This window comes from Gossypium hirsutum, chromosome D01 (assembly GCF_007990345.1).
Source record: "Gossypium hirsutum isolate 1008001.06 chromosome D01, Gossypium_hirsutum_v2.1, whole genome shotgun sequence".
NCBI lineage: Eukaryota > Viridiplantae > Streptophyta > Magnoliopsida > Malvales > Malvaceae > Gossypium > Gossypium hirsutum.
The window spans coordinates 32,457,579-32,473,807 of NC_053437.1; the positions used below are offsets into that span (position 1 = coordinate 32,457,579).

General features: G+C 33.9%; 1 long non-coding RNA gene and 1 other non-coding gene across 5 annotated transcripts; both read left to right on the forward strand.

Annotated features, from left to right (window-relative positions):
• Positions 1-2,610: 2,610 nt before the first annotated feature.
• On the forward strand, positions 2,611-2,717 carry LOC121214368 (small nucleolar RNA R71). Its single transcript, XR_005909951.1, has one exon. It is a non-coding gene; the product is annotated as a small nucleolar RNA R71 (small nucleolar RNA).
• A 6,147-nt stretch (positions 2,718-8,864) lies between these two features.
• LOC107949450 (uncharacterized) lies at positions 8,865-14,732 on the forward strand. Of its 4 annotated transcripts, XR_001697740.2 has the most exons (10): positions 8,869-9,006; positions 9,151-9,260; positions 11,361-11,532; positions 11,617-11,921; positions 12,001-12,238; positions 12,928-13,068; positions 13,156-13,683; positions 13,764-13,856; positions 13,931-14,032; positions 14,187-14,732. It is a non-coding gene; the product is annotated as an uncharacterized lncRNA (long non-coding RNA). The 4 variants fall into 4 exon arrangements; XR_005908944.1 differs by having other exon boundaries at positions 8,865-9,006; positions 9,151-11,532; XR_005908942.1 differs by having other exon boundaries at positions 8,888-9,006; positions 9,151-11,532; positions 12,001-12,535.
• Positions 14,733-16,229: the final 1,497 nt, after the last annotated feature.

Here is a 16,229-nt window from a genome sequence, read left to right on the forward strand (position 1 = left end):
GTGCTCATCAGGGGCCCTCACCACCTACTGCAGCATAAATGTAGAATAGAACTCTAAAGTAAGCTCCATGTATCTAGGCTCAGTGATGGAAAAGAACTGGTCCCATGGGGCTATAGCAATGATGGCGCAGACATGATCAACTAACTAAACTTACTCCAAAGTGACCCAATCAATATAGTGGCATAGATCGAGTGGTCGCAGTCGATGAAGTTGATATAAGTCCTCCTAAGGACCCAGTGAAAAGTGGAGGTACAGATGGCGGGCCTCGACGGAAGCACCAGAAGATGAGGACACACCCATGTTTCCAGGCCGTGTGTGCCACACGGTTGTGTCTCTAGGCCGTGTAGACTATTTTAGGCCGTGTAACCTTCAAATTTTTGAGAAATTAAGTCTCAGTATTCACACAACCAAGGACACGCCCGTGTGTCCAGGCCGTGTGGGTCACATGGCCATGTCGTCAGGCCGTGTAACTCACTATTGAACCCCTTATTGTGCACAGGGCCTAGGATATGCCCATGTGTCTAGGCCATATGGGTCAATTTTTTATTTTATTTTGAAAATTAATTTGTTTTAAAAAATAACATGAAATAAAATTAAAAGAATTAGCAGAGTGTTAAAACCCGGTTGCCTCCTGAGAAGCACTTATTTAGAGTTTAAGCTCGACTTACCTCGTATGAGTACAATTACGATGATTCGCAGAGCCAAAGCTCCTCTTTCTCACTGTCAATGTTATTACCAAAATAAGGTTTAAGTTGAGTATTGTTTACCTTAAATGTGTCGAATTTAGAGTGAGTTACATCAATTGTACCGTATGGAAAGACATTCAGTACCATACATAGGGTTGAACCGTTTGACTCAAGCTCCGAAGTGGCAATTCGTGGATCCGTTTTGTCTAGCAGTACCTTGCCCCCAACCTTAAATTAGTCTGTTCCATTCATATGCTCATCATGGTGTCTCATTGGCTCTTCATCATGCTTTTTCAGCTTCTCCTTAACATATGTTCGCCATTCATCTAGTTCATCGATTTGCAAAATTCAATCATCATAAATCGTTCTGTTTCTGTCGCATTGACTGGAACATGGCTCCATTACATTCTTTCGAGGGGTTCCCTCCAAAGAAGGTTGAGCCACATGGTCACTAACATTAACAGAAGATTTAAAATCATTTTGATCATTAGATGATCGAACAGAATCACGAGCTTGAAGAGTAATCGATTCGTCACCTACACGAAGTACTAACTCACCTATACCAACATCAATTATAGTTCTAGTAGTTGCTAAAATGGGTCGCCCTAAAATTAAAGGTACCTCACTACCCTCATTCATGTCTAACACAACAAAGTCAGTGAGGAATATAAATTTATCTATTTTAACAAGCACATCCTCAGTAACACCACTAGGATATCTAATGGTTCTATCCGCTAATTGAATACTCATCCTAGTTTGTTTAGGCTTCCCAAGACCTAATTGTTTAAATATGTTACAAGGCATGACATTAGTACTAGCCCCTAAATCAGCCAAAGCATTATCAATATTCAAACTACCAATTAAAAAGGAATAGTCAAATCCCTGAATCTTTCAGTTTGTTGGGTAGTTTATTTTGCAATATGGCTGAGCAAAATGCATTGAGCTTCACAGTCAGTGAATCATCTAACTTCCTTTTTTTTTCCAAAAGGTCCTTTAAAAATTTGACATACTTTACCAAATTGTTCATTCGTGTGGTCTCTCTTCATCGCATTATGATATGGCACTTGAGGTTTATATTCCTTAACAACCGACTTTTGCTCTTTCTGGCCTACCTCAACTTTGTCATTATTTATCACAATTTCTTGCATTGATTCTGGCTCAGATTCGACTAACCCTTCTTCATCTCATACAATAATTGCATGATGCTACTCTCTTGGGTTAGTTTCGGTACTACTAGGCAAACTACCTTGTGGTCTTTCTGAGATTACTTTAGCAAGTTGATCGATTTGATTCCGAGTCTTTGAATTGACGCTTGCTAATTTTTAAGTGATGTTTTAGTGTTTTAAAAGTGGGTTTCTGACACTAAGATAAACTTCGTCAACATCTCCTTGAGATTCAACTTTTTCTCTTGCCAGTGAGATCGTTGTTGGAAGCCCACAGGGGGTTGTGCTTTCTGATTTCCTTGACCACTTCAAGAGAAATTGGGATGGTTCCTCTAACCTGTATTACAGTGGTTATTATAAGGGTTATTTCAAGGCCTAGAATTACCCATATAATTGATTTGTTCGTTTTCTATGCTGGGAGCAAAGGGTAAACATTTTGGATTATTTATTCCTGCTCTATTTGTATTGCATTGCATCACTAAATCTACCTGCGTAGAAACATATAAACCATTAATTTTCTTATTTAATTGTTCTACCTGATTTGATAACATGGTGACTGCATCTCAGTTGAAAACACCAACTGCTTTCATCGGCTTCATTCACATGACTTGCCACTGATAATTATTCAATGCCATATCTTCTATAAACCTAAAAGCCACTTCGGGTGTTTTATTATTCAAAATTCCACCGTTGTGTCAATTAATTACCTAGTTGAGGGATTCAAACCGTTGTAGAAGGTTTGAACCTATAACCATAGTGGTAACTCATGGTGAGGGCACCGTTTCAATAAGTCCTTATACCTCCCCCATGCATCATATAACGTTTCTAAATCGATCTGCACAAAGGAAGAGATATCATTCCTCAGCTTGGCTGTCTTAACCAATGGGAAATACTTTAGAAGAAACATTTTGGTCATTTGAGCCCATGTGGTAATAGAACCTCTTGGTAAAGAGTTCAACCACTATTTTGCTTTGTTCCTCAATGAGAACGGAAATAACTGTAAGCAAATGGTGTTGTCAGTGACCCCATTTATCTTGAAAGTATCGTAGATTTCCAGAAAATTAGCCAAATGAGTGTTGGGATCTTTATCTTGCAAATTGTCGCACTGAACAAACTACTGTATCATCTGAATAGTATTTGACTTCAGTTCGAAATTATTTGCAGCAATAGTGGGTCTCACAATACTCGATTTAGCCTCAGTTAGAGTGGACTTGGCATGATCATACATAGTACGAGGAACAAGATCTGGATTCGCAACAACTGCAGGAGGTAGTTGATTATTCTGGTTATCACCCATCTCCTCAGTAATAGTAATTTCCTTTTGTTCGTCTACTATATTTTCTTGATTCTGCCTTGCTTCTCTATGATTTCTACGAGTTGTACTTTCAATTTCACTATCAAATAATAATGGTCCCGATGGGTTTCTTTTAGTCATATACTAAAGGAACCTGCCAGAGGCAAATAAAAAAGAAATTATAATGTAAAAATTAAACTAAAAATATATAAAAATAAAATAAATATGGCTAAATTAATAAAAATCAACTGTTCCTAATATTTTAGTCCCCGACAACGGTGTCAAAAACTTGATGGTTACTAAACTAACTAAAAATATGACAAAGGTAAGCACACCTATCAAACAATAGTATAGCTATGGTGAGTAGAGAATATCGTATCCACGAGGACTAAAAGTACTAGTAATTACCGTCTTCTTATAATTTAGCCGACAAATTGGAGTATTTGTTTTTTAACCTAAAATTACTAAACTAATTTAATTAAGAACCCAACAGAGAGTGAAATATGAAAATAATCGAAGATAACTAATGTGATAGACAATACCCACGAAAGAATCCATCTAGACTTCACCTATTATTATGAATCTAAATTAAACGATTTATTCACTTATGTCTTGATCTGTAGAAATCCCTAAATTATGTTAATATCTCTTTCGAGAGTAAGAACAACTGACTCTTGGTTGATTAATTGAAATCTTTTTCTAATTAAAACCCCTATTGTCGCATTAACTTGATCTATGGATTCCCCTATTAGATTTAACTGTAATTCGATAGATTTATGTCGTCCTATTTTTAGGATTGCATGTAACTCGACTAATTATGCTAGATCTACTCTTAAACAGATACTTTTCCTCCACTGAAATAAGTACATTAAACATGAGTTAATATCATGAAAATATTAAAACAAGAAATAAGCTTACATAATTGAGAACAATAATCAAGTACTTATCGCATAAAAACATAAATTAAATAAAAGGATTCATTATAGGTTTCATCCTCCCTAGGTATCTAAGGAATTAGTTCATAATCCTGAATGACAACATCTCAAAATTAGAATAACCACAAGACGTATAGAAACTCAATAGAACTTTGAAAAAAAATAAAATGAGATCTTCAATCTTGATGGAGATCCACTTCCGAGTTGATTCTGATGGTGTTCTTAGAGTTTTTTCTTCGATCTTTTCTGATTGCCCCCTTGTGTCTTCTTCTAATAGGTATTTATAGACATGGGCTGGCACATGGGCGTGTTGCTAGGCCGTATAGCTCACACGAGTGTGTGTCCAGACCATGTAGAAATGCCCAGGCCATGTGGCTCCTAAAAACAGCTCTATTTGTTCGATTTTGGCTTTTTTTTCACTCATTTCACTCTCAAATGCTCTCCTAAGCATAGAAACATGAATTTAAAGAATTAAGAGCATCAAATTCACTAATTTTCATAATTAATCATCTAAAAATGCACTAAGAATGAGATTAAAATATGTTACTTTTATAGCTTATCAACAGTTACCCCAATACAAATCATATTCAGAAAATTCAAATTATAATCATTTAGCAGATCTCGCAGTAGAATACATACAGATAATAGATTATTCAGTATTAAATCATCAGATTTCAAGTTAAATAGCCTAATTCAGATTATATGAACCCTACAGAAGGCACACGGTCAGTTCGAATCATGTTTACGGCCCTAGGGAAATATTCTAGTTTTTGAACCACATGCCCGTGTGGATTCACACGGCCTAGATGGCTGGCCCGTATGACCCACACGGTTTGGCACATGCTCATGTGGCCCATCATAATATCTCACATGGCCTGGCACATGCCCGTGTGGCTCAAGTTAGAGAGTTACAGAGTCTAGCACACTACTTAGAACACACCTTTGTAACTCAGAACAGAGACTTTGACTTAGCACAGTCTAGCACATATCGCGAGACAAAACTTCAAAATTAATTTTTTTATAACTCCAGTACATGTCATGAGACAAGACTCCCTGTGTTGCAACACGAAACTTCGAAACCTATAATAAGAAAGCCTCAGGTCATGTTGTAATGCATAACTTCGAACCAAATTTTTTTAATATTCCAAGTCTATGTTGTGACACGCATGGACCCATGATGTGACATAGCATTTTTAGCCAAAAATTTTAGATATTAGGGCTGCATGTCTTGACACACATTCTTTTGTTAGACATTCCAATCTCATTCTTTGTTACATGTTTGGCTACTATTTTGTTATATTTGCTTGATTAAACTCGGTTACATGGCCCCCCGCAAAGCAAGACGTACCCAAGAGCTGTTGGTGGATTTCGATGCTAACTATTTCCATAACCCGAAAGTGTAATGGTATTGCTTGCAAAAGAATGGTCACACATTCCTTCAAGAATAGGGATTCGATCCCTCTTTAATCGATTGCAACACTATTTGGGAGTTGGTGGATTTCCACCATTGGCGTAGTTTTTACTCGATCCCGAATGAACTGACGGTTGATGCAATTATTTTTGAGTTTTATGCCTCATTAAAGGATTGAGAAGTCATAAAATCCTAGGTGATAACCTTAACTATGTAACAATTTAGGGTAACTAGGTATTGATCACACTCCAAGAAATTTGCTATATTATGATTCTCCGTATTATGCCTCTGATTTTATAAATCTTGTGGATTTAACTATGTATAGGGGCATCGATATGGATGCCATTTTGAGATATCTAACACAGGGGTGTGGCGAGTGGACTTGCCAAGCCAGTACCAACATCCCTATCAAAATTAATCAGGCCATAGTGTTCTCGATGGGCAAGATTTGGATGCAATTCATTTACACCCGCATCTCCCCTACTCAAAATGTATCGCACGTCACCACATTAATAGCAGTTCTGCTTGAAAACATTTTGTAAAAAAAGTAGGTTTGTGTAGGCTATTGGATCTACCAATTGATAATGATGTGCATTAGCATCTAGAAGCGGGGAATGTTCTTCCCTCACCTAGTGACGACACTCTGCAAATAGGTAAAGGTTCCCATGTCACCTACCTAGCAATTTGTAATGTCATTAAAGAGTGTGCTTGACAACTATACTTACGGTCAATTCATCGACCTTCAAAAGAAAATAGGTGAAGGAGTGGAATCAACATTGAAAAGAAAAGATGGATGTCCCACCGACCTCAAATAGGAAGAGCAAAGTTAAATAGCTTTTGTTGACGGGATTAACAAATTTGTCAGATATGGAGTAGGCGATCCAATGGATGAAAGAGATGGCCTCATTAGGCATTGACTATGCACAACGATTTCGTACGTGAGTGCCAAATCCACTGCCCGACAAGTATGCGATCTACTCACCATCCAACGAGACCGATGGGGGAGAAGAGGAGGCTGATGATGATGACGAGGGTGATGATGATGATGATGAACTTTTCCTGACTTATGATTATGAGGAGGTGACAATGACTTTGACATTCTAGGTCTAGAACCCAAGTGCGGGTTATATTCAAGTAATAAAATTTTAGGAGTTCGAGGTTGATCCACAAAAAAGTTGATTAGAACTTACAAGGTTACAAGTATTATGCTAAAACAAAAATGTAACACTTAACTTTAGAATAAGCTTGATAATGAAAGTAGTAGCAATAAACACTAAAAATAAAAATTCAACGTAAGAAATTAACTAAAAATAATAGAAACTAGATACTTGGAAGAAAATATGCTAAGGTTAGAGGATAAACTCTTGGTGTCATATTAAGATTAAATTTTAATACTCGATGTTATTACTCAATTAGAATCCACTCATAAATGGATGTCCGACTCAGATGATCTATCAATTTACGTCCACTAATTAAGCATATGAATCCATGAGCAAAGGTATGTCCATTAATGGAGTGTCCAAAATGATTGTCCAATAAGTTCAAGATTTTCGTAAATGAATCCATAGGCAAAGGATGGTGCAATATGACTGTTCAACTGTTTAAGTTTAGTCCAACCATATCGTATTACAATCACTTGATAACTTCAAGACTTACAAAAAAATTTCAAATATTTATTATGCCAATTTTTATGTCTACAACAAATCAAGGTTAATTTATCCACGCATTTATTGTGCTATATTTTGTCTATAACAAATAAACACTACAACAAAAAAATGTTTTTAGCGGCATTTGAACAAAAAACGCAGCAATAAATCGAGCATTCGCAGTGGATTTAAACAAACGCCGTAAAAGGTAAGCAATAGCAGCGTTTTTCGAAAACGCCGCAATAGATCAAGTATTAACGACACTTTCATATAAGCGTCGCAATAAAGTTAATCAAATGACGTCATTTTTTGTAGCTTTAGGGACATTAGCGACGCTTTTTAATAAACGCCGTAATAGATCGATCATTAGCGGCACTTATTGAGAAACGACGCTAAATATCGAGCAATAGCGGCGATTTCTTTAAAATGCCACTAAAGGTCAAGTATTAGCGGCGCTTATTGGAAAATGCAATAAGAAAGTTGAGCAAAATGACCTCGTTTTCTTTTTGCGCTTTACTGAAATTAGCGGCGTTAACTGACAAACACCGTAATAGATCGATCATTAGTGGCATTTTTCAAAAAGCGACTCCAACGATCAAGAATTAGCGACGTTTTTAGTTAAACGCTGCAACAGGTCAAGCACTAGCGGTGCTTTTGGAAAAGCGCTGCAAAAAAGTTAAGCCAAACGACATCTTTTTTTGTTGAACTTTAGCGACATTAGCGGCGTTTTTTAACAAACACCACAATAGATTGAGAATTAGCGGCATTTTCCCAAAAGCGCCGCTAAATATCGAGCAATAGCGGCGCTTTTTGGAAAACGCCGCAAAAAAGTTTAGCAAAACGACCTCTTTTTTTGTTGAGCTTTAGAGGCATTAGCGGTTTAGGGATTACAGATTTAGGGGTTATGGTTTATTGTTTATTGTTTATGGGTTGGGATTTAATGGTTAGGGGTTCAAAGTTTAGGGTTTATGTTCTATAATTCAAGGTTTAGGGGATATAGGTTAGGGGTTTAAGGATTATGGTTTAAGGGTTGGGGTTTAAGGTTTAGGTGTTGAAGGTTAAGGGTTAGGGGTTTAGGTTTTATAGTTTATAATTTATGTTTTATGATTTAAGGTTTAGGGGAGGGATTATGGTTTGTGGTTTACAGTTTAAGGGTTGGGGTTTAAGGTTTAAGTGTTAGGGGTTAAAGGTTTATAGTTTAGGGTTTAGGGGTTAGGGTTTAAGGTTTAGGTGGTAGAGGTTAAGGGATGGGGTTTAGGGGTTATTGTTTAGGGTTTAAGGTTTAGGGTCTTGGGTTTTTAAGATAGGGGTTATGGTTTAGGATTTAGATTAATTAGTATTTTTATTTTTTATATTAAATAATTTATTATATAATTGTAAAAGAGATAATATTAATTTTAATAGATTAAAATTTATATTACTTAAGTTTACAAAAATTAATTATTTAAAATTGATATGAAATATATAAAAATTAAATATAAAATTGTAAAAATATGTCAATCATTAGTGGCGTTTTGACAAAAAAATGCCACAAAGGTATGCAATAGCAGCGTTTGTTCCAAAAACGCCGCTATTATGTATTAAAAATTTCAAAACGGCGCTGTTTCGAGAGAAGAATATAATTTTTAGTGACGTTTTTTGTAAAACGCCGCAAATATTATGCAATTAGTGGCGTTTTTGTAAAACACTGAAAATATTAAAATTTGAATTTGACTTAAACTGCGTCGTTTTTTTGGGGGGTCTGTTGTAAATCTCCCCCCTCCACCCTGACTCTCCTTTTGTCTTTCTCCTCTCCTGTAAATCCCTAACCCCTTCACCGTCATTTTTTGGCCTTCTTCTCGCTCCAATATCGCTTCTCCTTTGGGCTACTGGTAAAAATCTCAGCAAATCCCTAATTTTTCCATTGACTGGGTGTATGGTTGTTCCTTTTTCTCTTTGATTTTTTTTTTCTTTAATGCTTGCTTCATTTTTTCTTTCTCTTTAATTTCTTCGTTGCTTCTATTGCTATCTGTAAGGCACAACTCCGATTCTGAAGCTCCGGTGATATTAAAAGCTTCTCTTTTAATCTCACAAGTTAGGCTTTTTCGTAACAAAATCTCTCCCATTATTCAAATTTGCGAGCTCGGTAAGCTCTCTTTTCCCCTTATTTTATGCCTTTTGGTTCAATTCTTCCCTATTATTTTCTGCCTTTTAGTTTTTCTTCCCTTGATTAGGTTGTTTATCTAGTAAAAAAGGAGCTCGATTATTTGTACTTGAGGTTTTGTTTTTGTGAATTGGATCAGTTTAATTGGTTTTAGTGTGTGTATGTTTTGAGTTGGGACCATTCAGATTAATTCCTGTTTTAGTGTGTGTATGTTTCAATGCAAGTTGTTGATTCTTTGGATGCGGTATGGGAATTTAATTAATTCCTGTGCTATTGACAGGCTTGTAGAAAAATCAGTTTATTTTTCTTGAAATATAATCTTGGAAAGTGATTTATTTATATGCTGAGATTTAATTTCGAATGCAGAGAGAATATTTTCCAATGCAGCTTGTAGAATTAAGTAACTGTGTGTAAAATGAGCCTAATCACTAATGTCATCATCTACTCTCAAATCGATTTTTAAATTAGTTCATTGTCTAATTTTCTCATAAAAAAAGATATATGACATGCTACTCTAACAAAAAAAATCTTTTCATGTTAAAAACAGAAAATCAAATGGCTATTGAAAAAAAAATGGCATACATCTAAATTAAACTATTGAAAAAAATTCCTCATTCCTTATTTTCTGCCTTGTAGTTTTTCTTCCCTTGATTAGGTTTGTTTATCTAGTAAAAAAGGAGCTCGATTATTTGTGCTTGAGGTTCTGTTTTTGTGAATTGGATCTGTTTAATTGGTTTTAGTGTGTGTATGTTTTGAGTTGGGATCATTCAAATTTACAGTTTAAGTTTTTTGTGATTCAAATTTTTACATATATGATCATGTTAGATTTAAGTTACTTTGGATTTGGATGTTTTGAGTTATGTCCTTTACAGGTTTGGATTTGTTTCTGGTTTAGGTGGGTCTAGGTTAAGGTTAAATATGGATTTGGTTTCGATACAAGTTGTTGATTCTTTAGATGCGGAATGGGAATTTAATTAGTTCCTGTGCTATTGACAGGCTTGTAGAAAAAATAGTTTTTTTTCTTGAAATATAACCTTGGAAAATGATTTCTTTAATTGGTGAGATTTAATTTCGAATGCGGAGAGAAAATTTTCCAATGCAGCTTGTAGAATTAAGTAACTGTGTGTAAAATGAGCCTAATCACTAATGTCATCATCTACTCTCAAATCAATTTTCAAATTAGTTCATTGTCAAATTTTCTCATCAAAAAAGATATATGACATGCTACTCTAACAAAAAAATCTTTTTCTGTTAAAAACAGAAAATCTAAGGGCTATTGAAAAAAATGGCATACATCTAAATTAAACTATTAATTTAAAAATTAGTTTTAAAATAAATTTAAGTTATATATGTAATATATGAATATATTTGAGATTCAAATTAAACTATTATTTACCCAAGCAAAAACAAATACACAAATTATTAAGTTTGAGATTCAAATTCATAAATTATTTTATATATTTGATTAATTGGATAAATTATGTTTGATTAGTTTATTCGGTTTAATGCGAATAAATTATCAATTTTTGATTTAATTGAATAAATTATGTTTGATTAGTTTATTCGGTTTAATGTGAATAAATTATCAATTTTTGATTTAATTGAATAAATTATGTTTGATTTTAAGTGAATAAATTATCAATTTTTTATTTTAATTTAATAAATTATCGATTTTATATTTGATTAATTGATTGAATTTAGTTTGATGTTAATGATTAAGAATCTTTTACATACAAATAAATGATTGATTTATCATATATAGGCTATTAAAATAAAATATATTTTGCCAATTATATTTATTTTCTATTGCCAACTCAAAGTCTTATTTTTTTAAAATTTTACTTATTTTGATAAATATAGACAAATTAATTATATTTTGTATTGCCAACTCAAAGTCTTATGCATCAAATATATCTCAATGTGTTAGTCTTAAAGATTGAAGACTATATTCCTTAAAAACATATGATTATCACATCTTGATGCAAGATTTACTGCCAGTTGCTTTACGATGTTATATGTCAAAAAAGGTGACTTCTTGTATAATTGAAGTATCCAATATAATGAAAGTCATTTGTGGCAAAGTTTTGGATGTTCAAGAACTTGAGGAAGTACAAGATAGAGCCGCTTTGACTTTATGCAATTTGGAGAAGATCTTCCCACCTTCATTCTTCACTATTATGGTGCACTTGCTAATCCATCTCCCTCATGAAGCAATACTTGGTGGACTCGTTTTCTATCAATGGATGTATCCCAGGTGTTAATTTATTTGTAAATCATTCATTCATTCACCTCTGTTCCTTCAGTTACAACTTTTGATAATGTTATATATCGTGTTTAGGTTTCTATCCAAATTGAAGTTTTATTGCTGTAATAAGCATTATCTGGAAGGATCAATTGCTGAAGGCTACTTGGCAGAGGAGTGTATGACTTTCTGTTCTAGATATTGGAAGATGTTGAAACAAGACTGAACAGACCAAGTAGAATTGCTGGGCTCACTGATCATAACTTGACCGAAACTTATTTATTTCAAAGTTATGGAGAACCAATCGTCAAAGTTGAAATTGCAGAATTAGATGATAGATCGTGGGTACAAGCACATCGATATGTTCTTTTTCACCATGATTCAATGGAACCATTACACAAGTAAGTTATAGAATTTGATAAATATTCATTAATTATAATTTGTTTATCTTCTAACAAAGTAAACCTCTTTTTAACATAGTGAGTACAAACAAATATTGAAATCTAGTTCACGCTCCCGAAGATTACAACATCAAGAGATTAGTAAGTTATTCACAGAATCTTTTCATGAATTGTTAAGTCAAACGGTATGCAATTGAAGCTTTCATTGACAAATAATAATGTTTTCTCATAACATTTATAATTACTCAATTTACTTTCGATTCAATAGGTTTGGAGTGGGAAGGACGCCAATGATGAAGTTAAATGGCTTTCCCAAGGTTCGAATAGAGTAGTAAAAAGATATAGTGCCTTCCTCATCAATGGAATAGTTGTTAATTTTTCAATTACAAGTTATGCTAGTACTAGAGACAGTAATCTTGTTGAGGGAAATGTGGAGTATTACAGACTTCTTACTAACATTATTGAGTTGGATTATTATGGCAAATGGAAAGTTGTCTTATTTCGATGTGATTGGGCTGATGTTAAAACTGCTTGCAGAATTAAACAAGATCAATTTGGTTTTACAATGGTGAACTTCTCTTGATTCACATTGGACAACAATTGATAGATGAGACGTATGTATTTTCTTCTCTAGTGAAACAAGTTTTTTACTCAATAGATCCAACTGATGAGGGTTGGTACGTTGTACTCCGTAACATCCCTAGAGACTTGTTTGACATGGGCAACGGAAGTAGAGAGGACGTCGACGACATATTAGAAACTCTGTCCTTTTCAGAACAAAAATTAAATGAAAATATCACTAGTACTAGTACACAATTTTAATGGGTTCGTTAGGATGTTGATGAAGATATTTACGAATTATAATGTAGTAAGGTTTTATGATTTTTTTAATTATATGTATATCATAATTTAAATCTTGATCTTATTAAATATTTCAACTATTTTATATGTGTTGTTATTGTTGTAATTAGTTACTAAAATTTCAACTATTTTATGTGTATTGCAGATAAAATGCCTAGAAGAAGATTGTAAGATTTAAGTATTGTTCAAAATACTCGAAACTCAAAAGAAAAAAATAGTGAACAACCGACTGTTATTGGATCTTCGAATGTTCCGAATACACCTGACAAACCTGCAGAAATTCAAAGTAATGTTAAATTTAATTTACACGCGTGTTGACTTTTATTATTAATTTCTTTTTTAAATTCTTATATTATAATATACCATTTTTCAGCTGAAAGTAGTGGGACGCGCAGAGGTTGAGGAGGTATGTTATTTAAAGATTTATACGAGTTAGATCCTGTCAAGCGTGTCAAAGTATGTAGAAACAGTTTTGGTCAGCCTGTTGGATTAGAAGCTTGACTTTTAGCAGGATATTTGGGTATTATAGCACGAAATGTCAATACGTTGCCTATCAACTACGAGTCATGGCATCAAATGCCTGATAGTAACAAAAATCAAGTTCTCGATAATATTAAGGTAACAAAACATTAATGTAATTTATAATACTTTGATTTAAGTTTCATTTATATTTACTTTCTAAACTTGTTTTTTTTTGTAGGCGAGGTTTGCTTTAGAGGTCTCAGATAATTATGTCAAGAAGGCATTGGGAAAAAGGTGGAGAAACCATAAAAGTACTTTAAAGAAAGAATATTTTAAGATAAAAACAACCCTCGAAGAGAAATTGCGAAATGTCCCACCGGGAATGCTGAGGTACAAATGGGAAGATGTGGTTAGACTTTGGAATTCAAAGAAAGGAGAGGTATTACATACTTCCAAACTCTTATAATTACTTCGATTTATAGTATTTACTATACACATAATAATAATTTCATAATGTAGGATTGTGAACGAGTTGGAACAAGCAGCAGGCAAAAACAGAAATTCACTCACACAGCTGGGTCAAAAAGTTTTGTTTTTGTAGCTGAGGCCGAGGTATTTTGAATTTATTAATAGTGTTAAATATTTATTACTTTCCGTTAAATAATATTTTTACTACTATATTGTAGGAACTATCGTTTGGTCAAAAAGTTGGGCGCTTTCAACTTTTTGACATTACACATAGGAAGAAAGATTGATCTCCTATTACTTCTGAAGCTGTAGAAATTATTGTATGTTTAGTTAATAAAATTTGAATTGTTTTAAATATTTATAGTGTTTAATTATAATGGTTTTATTCATCGTTTGTAATACAAATAATGTTAAGTTATGTTGCATTTGTTTTTATTATATATTTCATTTCCAACTCTTTGATTAATTTATTAGGAGAAACTAAAGGATAAAAAGATGGAGTATGAAGCGATGGCTTCGAGTGATAGTTCTGTTAATGTTGATGACATTGATAATCAGATTATTACTGAAGTTTTGGGTCCTGAAAGGTATGGTCGGATTTAATTTCAAGGATCTTTTGTTAACCCAACGCAATATTTTGGATCCAGCTCGCAGCAATACATGCCTTTGGGGAGTCTGGCTCAAGTTGAAGTTCAATGGTTAAGAGACCAGATGGCTCAGATGCAAGCAAGCACAGTTGAGCAAATTACTCAACTTAAAGTGTAGGCAACATCGAGAGAAGATGAGGTACAAAAATAATATGAAGAACTCTAGCTACAACTTAAAGTAGAGGCAGTAGCGAAGGAAGTAGAGCAAAGTAGAAAGTATGATGCACTCCAACTATAGCTTCAGAATATGATGAAGATGTTTTAGTAGTCGCAAAATCCGCCATCTTATACTATTGTATGAATATTTTTAACATTTTAACTTTTAACATTATTGTATTCATTTATCAATTTATATCATATATCTTTCATTAAATTTGAAGTATCATTTAGATTTGCTGTTTTTAGTTGGTTTCCATGCTACAGGAAAGGTTGCATATGGATGAAAATAGGATGTTAAAAATCTTCCAAAGTTAGTGGCATTTTTTGTAAAATTCCACTAAAGAACGGTACTTTTAGGCGCATTTGTGAATAAAGCGTCGCTAAAGGTCATGTTATTTAGCAGCATTTGTGATAAAAAGCGCTGCCAAAGGTCATGTTCTTTAGCAGCGGTTGTTATTAAAGTGCCGCTAAAGGTCATGTTCTTTAGCGGCAATTGTGATAAAAGCGCTACTAAAAGTCATGTTCTTGAGCGTCGTTTGCTATAAAAGCGCCGCTATGAGTTTAGAATTTACCTTAATATTTTCCAAGAGTTTCACCCTTTTACCTCAGCTTTGAAAAAAATAACATAGCAAAAGTAAACAATTCAAACTTAGATGAAATACACATATTAGAAATAAGAAACTTGAAATTTACAAAAATAATGAAACAAACAAAAACTTAACAAGCAAATGATCTTGAACTCAACCTCAAGATACCTCTTATGCTGAAACCAAAGGCTATTTATAGAGATTTGGGAAGAGGAAAATGATAATACAAAGGACTTGCTAATAATAAATTTCTAAGCTTATTTCTTTGTTATCTTTTAGGGCATTTTTCACATGTTAAAAGATGACTCCTTTTGTACAAGATAATGGCTCTCAATGGGAAAAGTCCAGAGATTTAATTGATGGTTTGCATCTTGTCTATATGATGTAAAAATTTCAACTCCAAACTCCAATTGTGTTAGGAGATATGAGCCAAACACGAAAATGCGTCAAAATTGTCCATCAATGTGAACCTTGTAACTTTATATTTACTTTTGGATCTCGTCCTAGTGCATTTTGGCGTTTGTGTTCCAATATTTGAGTAGACCTTCAAATCCCCTTTTCAATGATATAAGGTACACCCAAATTGGAGTCCTGAAGCTCAAGACATGATCGAAACACTAAAAATTGTTCCGACTGAAAGTTTTGAATGTGTTCAAATTACAAAATTTTAATCTTTTAGCTTTGAACTTTCACTCATCATCTTGGATCAACTTTAGGCTTAGTGCATTTAATCTCATGGTTCCATGTATTTACATCTTCTTCCCAAACCTGTTTTACCTGCAAATTTCACATGGAATATTTTATTGGAACTAAATGCATGAAAAACACTAAAAATACACAATATTTACAATACGAACAAAAAAAGGGCAAATAACTAAAATGAATTTAAAACATATAAAAATGCTCAGGAAACTAAACAAATGTAAGTAAGATATATTCCAAAATAATCTTATGATGATGACTCATCAGGAGGTATTTCAGCCAGCACATCCCTTGACGAAGGGTCTCCGCATATGCAGTCTGAGTCGACAAAGCCCAAGCCAATCTTCAGGTAGGAAGGCTACCAAGACATTTCCAGGCCGAGATTGAGGAAAGGGGAAGGAGTCGATGGTTGAGGGGTTGGA